Genomic DNA, 6,000 nt, shown 5'->3' on the forward strand with positions numbered 1-6,000 from the left:
TCGCATCTTGCGATCTAGGCAGCACACGTTTATTCGCCGTTCATGCGTTGCTCGTACTGAAGCCTTTTTGATGGCGAGCAACATAGTTATCGTAGATGTTTTAGGGTTAGCATTGTTCTTCGTATCATATGCTATCGTCGTGCAACCCCTAGGCATCTAGCCGCCCTTACGCCTATCCTGGGTGTAAGGGCGGCACCCCGCTTGATCATTGTTTAGTAGATCCGATCCGTTATGATTGCTCCTTGTTCTTCAAGGATTAGTTTAATATCTCGCATCGTTAGGCCTTACAAACGAGTTGAAGGATCCAATGGGCGCGTAGGGTGTAGTTTGCTAGCCCTAGACAGGATGTTCCGAGGATCAACTTCGTGTTGGTTTTTAGGCCTTGTCTAGGGTCGGTTTACGATCAGCGTGCGTGGCCGCGAGGCTCAATCACGAGTAGGATGTTCCGATTATGCGGTGAAAACCCCAAATCGTAGTAGGTCGCTTCAGCTTTATCTTGATCAAGCAGGACCACCATCTGATCGTACACCTCGTACGTATCATGGGTGGATCGACTCTTTGAGCCGATTCACAGGACAACTCGAGAGCCGATCGAGGCTCGTATTTAACGTTTACGTGTATGCCATGCAGGAAACTAAGCGAGGCATTATCCAACACCTTCCCGACCGGTATAGGTCGGTGGCACGCCCTTGCATCAGCATCGGACGTGCGTGCTGAAGGCTTTGCGGGCCGTCGCTCGGAGGGACCAGGGCCAGCCGCATTCCTGGGAGATTCCCGGCTCTACGGTGTTGCCCGTCGCTGCCCGCCAGTGGGTTTCTGACCGCAACACATTCTGGCACGCCCGGTGGGACCATCTTCGACATCCACCGCATCGCCATCTACATCTGAGATGGCGGAAGGCACTCCGGTCAAGTACGAGGATCCGACCGAGGAGCTCAAGAAGAAGCATGACGAGATCAAAGCAGTCCTCGAAGCCGACCTCATCGGCTCTTTTCACGAGAACCCGCTCACATGGCATCGGGTGGAAGGGGTTCTCACCTGAAGGCGCGCTCGATGGAGTGGACCTGTCCTCCCCGTCGAAGAACGCACCAGGTCGCCGTGTCGAGAGATCAACTTCATGGTGGCTCGCTCGCCGCACCGCCACTCGAGAGCTCGGTGAACACTTTGGAGCGTGTCGCTCTGCGCGTGATCCAAGAAATCATGAGCCATCAATATTCTCCGTCAGGACCAGCTCTGGGGACTTACCAAGGAGAGATGCCACTCCAGTCCCGTCCACCGCTGCCGTTCGCGTTGGCAGCACCAGAAGTGCCGATTTCACCGGCATCCGCCGTTAACATGGTGGAGCGCACTTACCCTGGAGGGTGCCGACCAAGAGTCTCGTTCGACATCAACATGATAGGGCTCGGGCACCACCCCGGTAAGGACAGAGACGAGGGCAGCTGCTCTCACGGCGAAGACAAGGAGGAAGGCTGTTCCACGCGATCGGCCCCGACACCTCCAAAAATCCTGGTTACAATCAAGATGAAGGCCGATTCCAGCGATCGGCCCGCATTACCCGTACCACACGCTCTCCCTGTATTTGGTGTCGACCTCACAGGGGACGGAAAGCTAGGATATGGGTTTACGTCGGCTGATGAGCTAGAAGAAATCGACATCGGTCCTGGGGATAAGCCGCGACCAACTTTTATCAGCAAGAAATTAGATCCACATCTTAGGGGTCAGATGATAGCTCTGCTAAAAGAATACCCAGATTGCTTTGCATGGGATTACACAGAGATGCCTGGGTTGGACAGGAGCATCATTGAACATCGGCTTCCCCTTAAGAAAGGGTTTCGGCCGTTCCAACAACGAGCACGTCGGATGAAGGCCGAAATCCCGGAAGAGGTCAAGAAAGAGATCGAGAAGATGTTGGCCGCCGGGTTCATCGGGCCATGCGAGTATGCTGAATGGATCTCCGGTATCGTTCTCGTAGAAAAGAAAGACGGCCGGTGGCGTGTGGCCATCGATTTCCGAGATCTTAACAGAGCCACTCCAAAAGATGAGTATCCGATGCCTCGTGGCGGAAACATTGATCAATGCGACTCGCCGGCCATAAGGTGTTGAGCTTCATGGATGGCAACGCCGGCTATAACCAGATTTTCATGGCTCCAGAAGATATACACAAGACCGCATTCAGAGTGCCAGGGGCAGTAGGCTTGTTTGAATATGTGGTCATGACCTTTGGGTTGAAGAATGCTCGGTGCAACGTATCAAAGAGCCATGAATTATATATTTCACGATCTGATCGGCAAGTTGGTGGAAATCTACATCGATGACGTGGTAGTCAAGTCTGTCTCCATGGAGGGACACTTGGATGATTTGCGACGCATCCTAGACCGAACACGGAAGTTCGGACTAAGAATGAATCCAAAGAAGTGTGCCTTTGGTGTGACGGCCGGTCAGTTCCTAGGTTTTCTGGTTCATGAACGGGGAATTGAGATCGGCCTAAAAAGTCAGGAGGCAGTGCGTACCATGCAGCCGCCCACCACGAAGAAAGAGCTCCAACGTCTTATCGGCAAGATCAACTTTGTCCGACGATTCATCTCTAACCTGTCAGGACGAATCGAGCCGTTCATGGCGCTGGTGAAGATTAAATCCGATGACGAGTTTCATCGGGGGCGGAACGAGCAACGGGCGTTTGACGAGATTAAGCGGTATCCGACAACGCCGCTGTGCTAGTTCCACCCCAACAAGACAGGCCGTTCTATATCTACTTGTCGATGGCCGACACGTCCATCGCTTCGGTGGTGGTGCAACTTTATGAGGGTGTTGAAAAGGTCGTCTTCTACCTTAGCAGTAAGGATGTTGGACGCGGAGACCGGGTATCCCGAGGTCGAGAAGCTTTGCCTTTGCCTGTTCTTCACCTGCACCAAGCTCCATCACATCCTTTTGACGGCAGAGATCATCGTCATCTGCAAGTCGGACGTTGTCAAGCACATGCTGTCGGCCCCTGTTTTGAAAGGCCGGCTTGGTAAGTGGATGTTCGCGCTGACGGAGTTCGACCTTCGGTATCAGCCTGCGAAAGCAGTCAAGGGACAAGCGTTGGCCGATCTTATAGCTGAGCGGATTAACACTAATATAGCGGCACTATCTGTACGTGCGTGGGCTATGTTCTTCGATGGATCGGCTTGTGACGATGGTTGTGGCATCGGCATTCTGCTCGTGTCGCCTCGGGGGCAACATATTCTTTCGCCATCGGGCTATCTCGCCCCTTGCACCAACAATGTTGCTGAGTATGAGGCAGTGCGCAAGGGGATGAAGTTGCTTTTGGAAGCCGGGGCAGAGGCAGTGGAGCTTTTTGGAGACTCGAAGTTGGTAATCTCTCAACTCACGGACGAATACAAGTGCGAGAGTGAATCACTTTTTCCATATTGGGTGGAGTGTCGTGAGCTGATGGCACATTTTCGGTACATCAATTTCAATTGGGTCCCAAGGTCTCAGAATACCGACGCCAATGATCTCGCACAGATGGCGTCAGGATACAAGGACATACCCGACGGGTCAGAAGTTCAGGTGCAATTCCTGGAACAGGATGATTGGAGAACCGATATCTTCAATTATTTGAAGGATTCGGCTCGGGGGGCACCTAAAAGGATAAGATACAAGGCTATGAAATATGTCCTTATAGGAGATGACATGTTCTACAGGACGCTGGAATGGTTACTACTTAAGTGCCTGGGACCAACTGAGTCTAATCGGCTCTTACATGAGGTGCATGAAGGCGCTTGTGGAACTCACCAATCGGCCCATAAGATGAAGTGGTTAATTAGGCGATCAGGGTTTTATTGGCCTACCATGCTGGAAGATTGCTTCAACTACTACAAGGGATGCCAAGCGTGTCAAATGTTCGGGAAAATCCAGATGGTACCCGCGTCAGCAATGAACCCCATCATCAAACCTTGGCCATTTTGAGGTTGGGGCATGGATATGATCGGCAAGATACATCCTCCGTCAAGCAAAACCACGAGTGGATTCCGGCCATTACAGATTATTTCACCAAATGGGTGGAGGCCGTGCCCATGAAGAAAGTAAAATCGGAAGATGTTATCCAATTTGTCAAAGAACATGTCATTCATAGGTTCGGGATTCCCCAAACCATCACGACCGATGGAGGTTCGGTTTTTGTCTCTAAAGAATTCAGAAAGTTCTGCGATGACATGGGGATTAAGCTAATCCGATCATCTCCATACTACGCTCAAGCCAACGGGCAAGCCGAAGCATCCAATCAAAGCCTGATCAAACTGATTAAGAGGAAGATCGAGGAGAACCCCAGGGTGTGGCACGAGACGTTATCAGAGGCTTTGTGGGCCTATCGCATGTCATGCCATGGAGCTATAAAGACTTCGCCGTACCAGCTTGTCTATGGGCAGGAGGCCGTATTACCTTGGGAGATTACGGCTGGATCGAGACGTGTCACGTTTCAGAATGACCTGACACCTGAGGAATATGCAACCCTGATGAGTGACACTATTGAGGATGCAACGGAACTTAGACTTTGGTCGTTAGAGAAGATTAAAGAGAACAAAGCCGGGGTAGCTCGGGCATACAATAAAAAGGTAAGACCAAAGGAGTTTCAAGTTGGTGATCTAGTATGGGAAGCCGTGTTGCCACTAGGAACCAGGGGATAAAGCATACGGCAAATGGTCTCCTAATTGGCACGGTCCTTACAAAGTCATCCAGGTTCTGAAGGGCAATGCCTACATGCTTGAACAGTTGGATGGTGTGAAGTTCCCAGTGGCCGTCAATGGCCAACATCTCAAGAAGTATTTCCCAAGCATGTGGGAGGATGGGCAGTGAGATGTGGAGGCCGATTTTAAATCGGCCAGAGAAAAAAATCACAGCCGATGTACAGACATCGACTTCAGTATACAAGCATGCGGGGACAACAGTATGCGTACAGCCGATGCACGGGCATCGACTTCAGAATAATAAAAGCCGATGCATTGTCATCGACTCTAGAGGAGCAAGCTCAATCATAATATTTGGGATGAGTCATCCTAGTGGTTTGTTGAGGAGTCCAATCTGCACGTTTGAGATGGTTTGGACGGAAACTAGACCTGTTGGACTGCGTGGATAGGCAAACGGCTTGGCCTCGAATCGCGGTTATAGTACAAGCCGATGCCTTGTCATCGGCTCTTTGTACAGCGACTTCGTTTCGACAATCGGCAAAGTTGACAAGAAAGTAAGTCTAATTGGGGAATATTCTCTTCATTAATAGTGGGATTTCTTACAAAGAAAGAGCCGATTGCTCGGGGAAGAAAGAACAAAAGCCGACTACTACTACTAGTCCCTAATCTAAGGGCCGTTATCGCCCTCGTCGCCGTCGTCGCTGCCGCCGGCGCAGCTGCTGATAGGCTCCTCATCGCTGCTCCCGTAGCCTTCTACGGGAGCCTCGTCTTCCTCATCGTCGTCATCGCTGTCGTCGTCCCTACAGGCGCGGAGGCGCTTCGCCGGTGGGTAACCTTCGAGGGAATCGTTGTCGTCATCCTCCACCTCTTCCTCGGAGGAGGTGTAGTCATCCCAGGAGAAGCGGTCGTCCTCGCTCTCCGCCTCCTCCTCCCCGTCGACGAGGAATCGAAGGTCGTCCTCTCCGTCGGTCAAGGATTTGTCATCCTCCGACCAGATGGAGGAATCGTGCTCCTCCTTGTCCCACGTCGTTGGGGCGAGGATGTCGTGCGCCGCCAACGAGCCCCACTCTGGCGTCGGCTCACGGAAGGGAGATGATACATCGGAGAGATTTGAGGAGGAGGAGGAGGAAGAAGACATGGCTACGGAGGAATGGGGTTTTTTTGCCGATGGCTAGTATGGAGCAGGAGGGTGAAAGGGCGAACTGCTCGACGCGGTTAAATAATGGATACAGTGGAGGTTCAATGCCACAGCAGTTTCCGAGGAAGTGGTGCCCAAGAGAAGAAAAAAAAAAATTGTCAGGCCACGCGGAGAAGTGGAGGAGGCAAGGCATCA

Source organism: Lolium rigidum, chromosome 7 (genome assembly GCF_022539505.1).
Source record: "Lolium rigidum isolate FL_2022 chromosome 7, APGP_CSIRO_Lrig_0.1, whole genome shotgun sequence".
NCBI classification, from domain to species: domain Eukaryota; kingdom Viridiplantae; phylum Streptophyta; class Magnoliopsida; order Poales; family Poaceae; genus Lolium; species Lolium rigidum.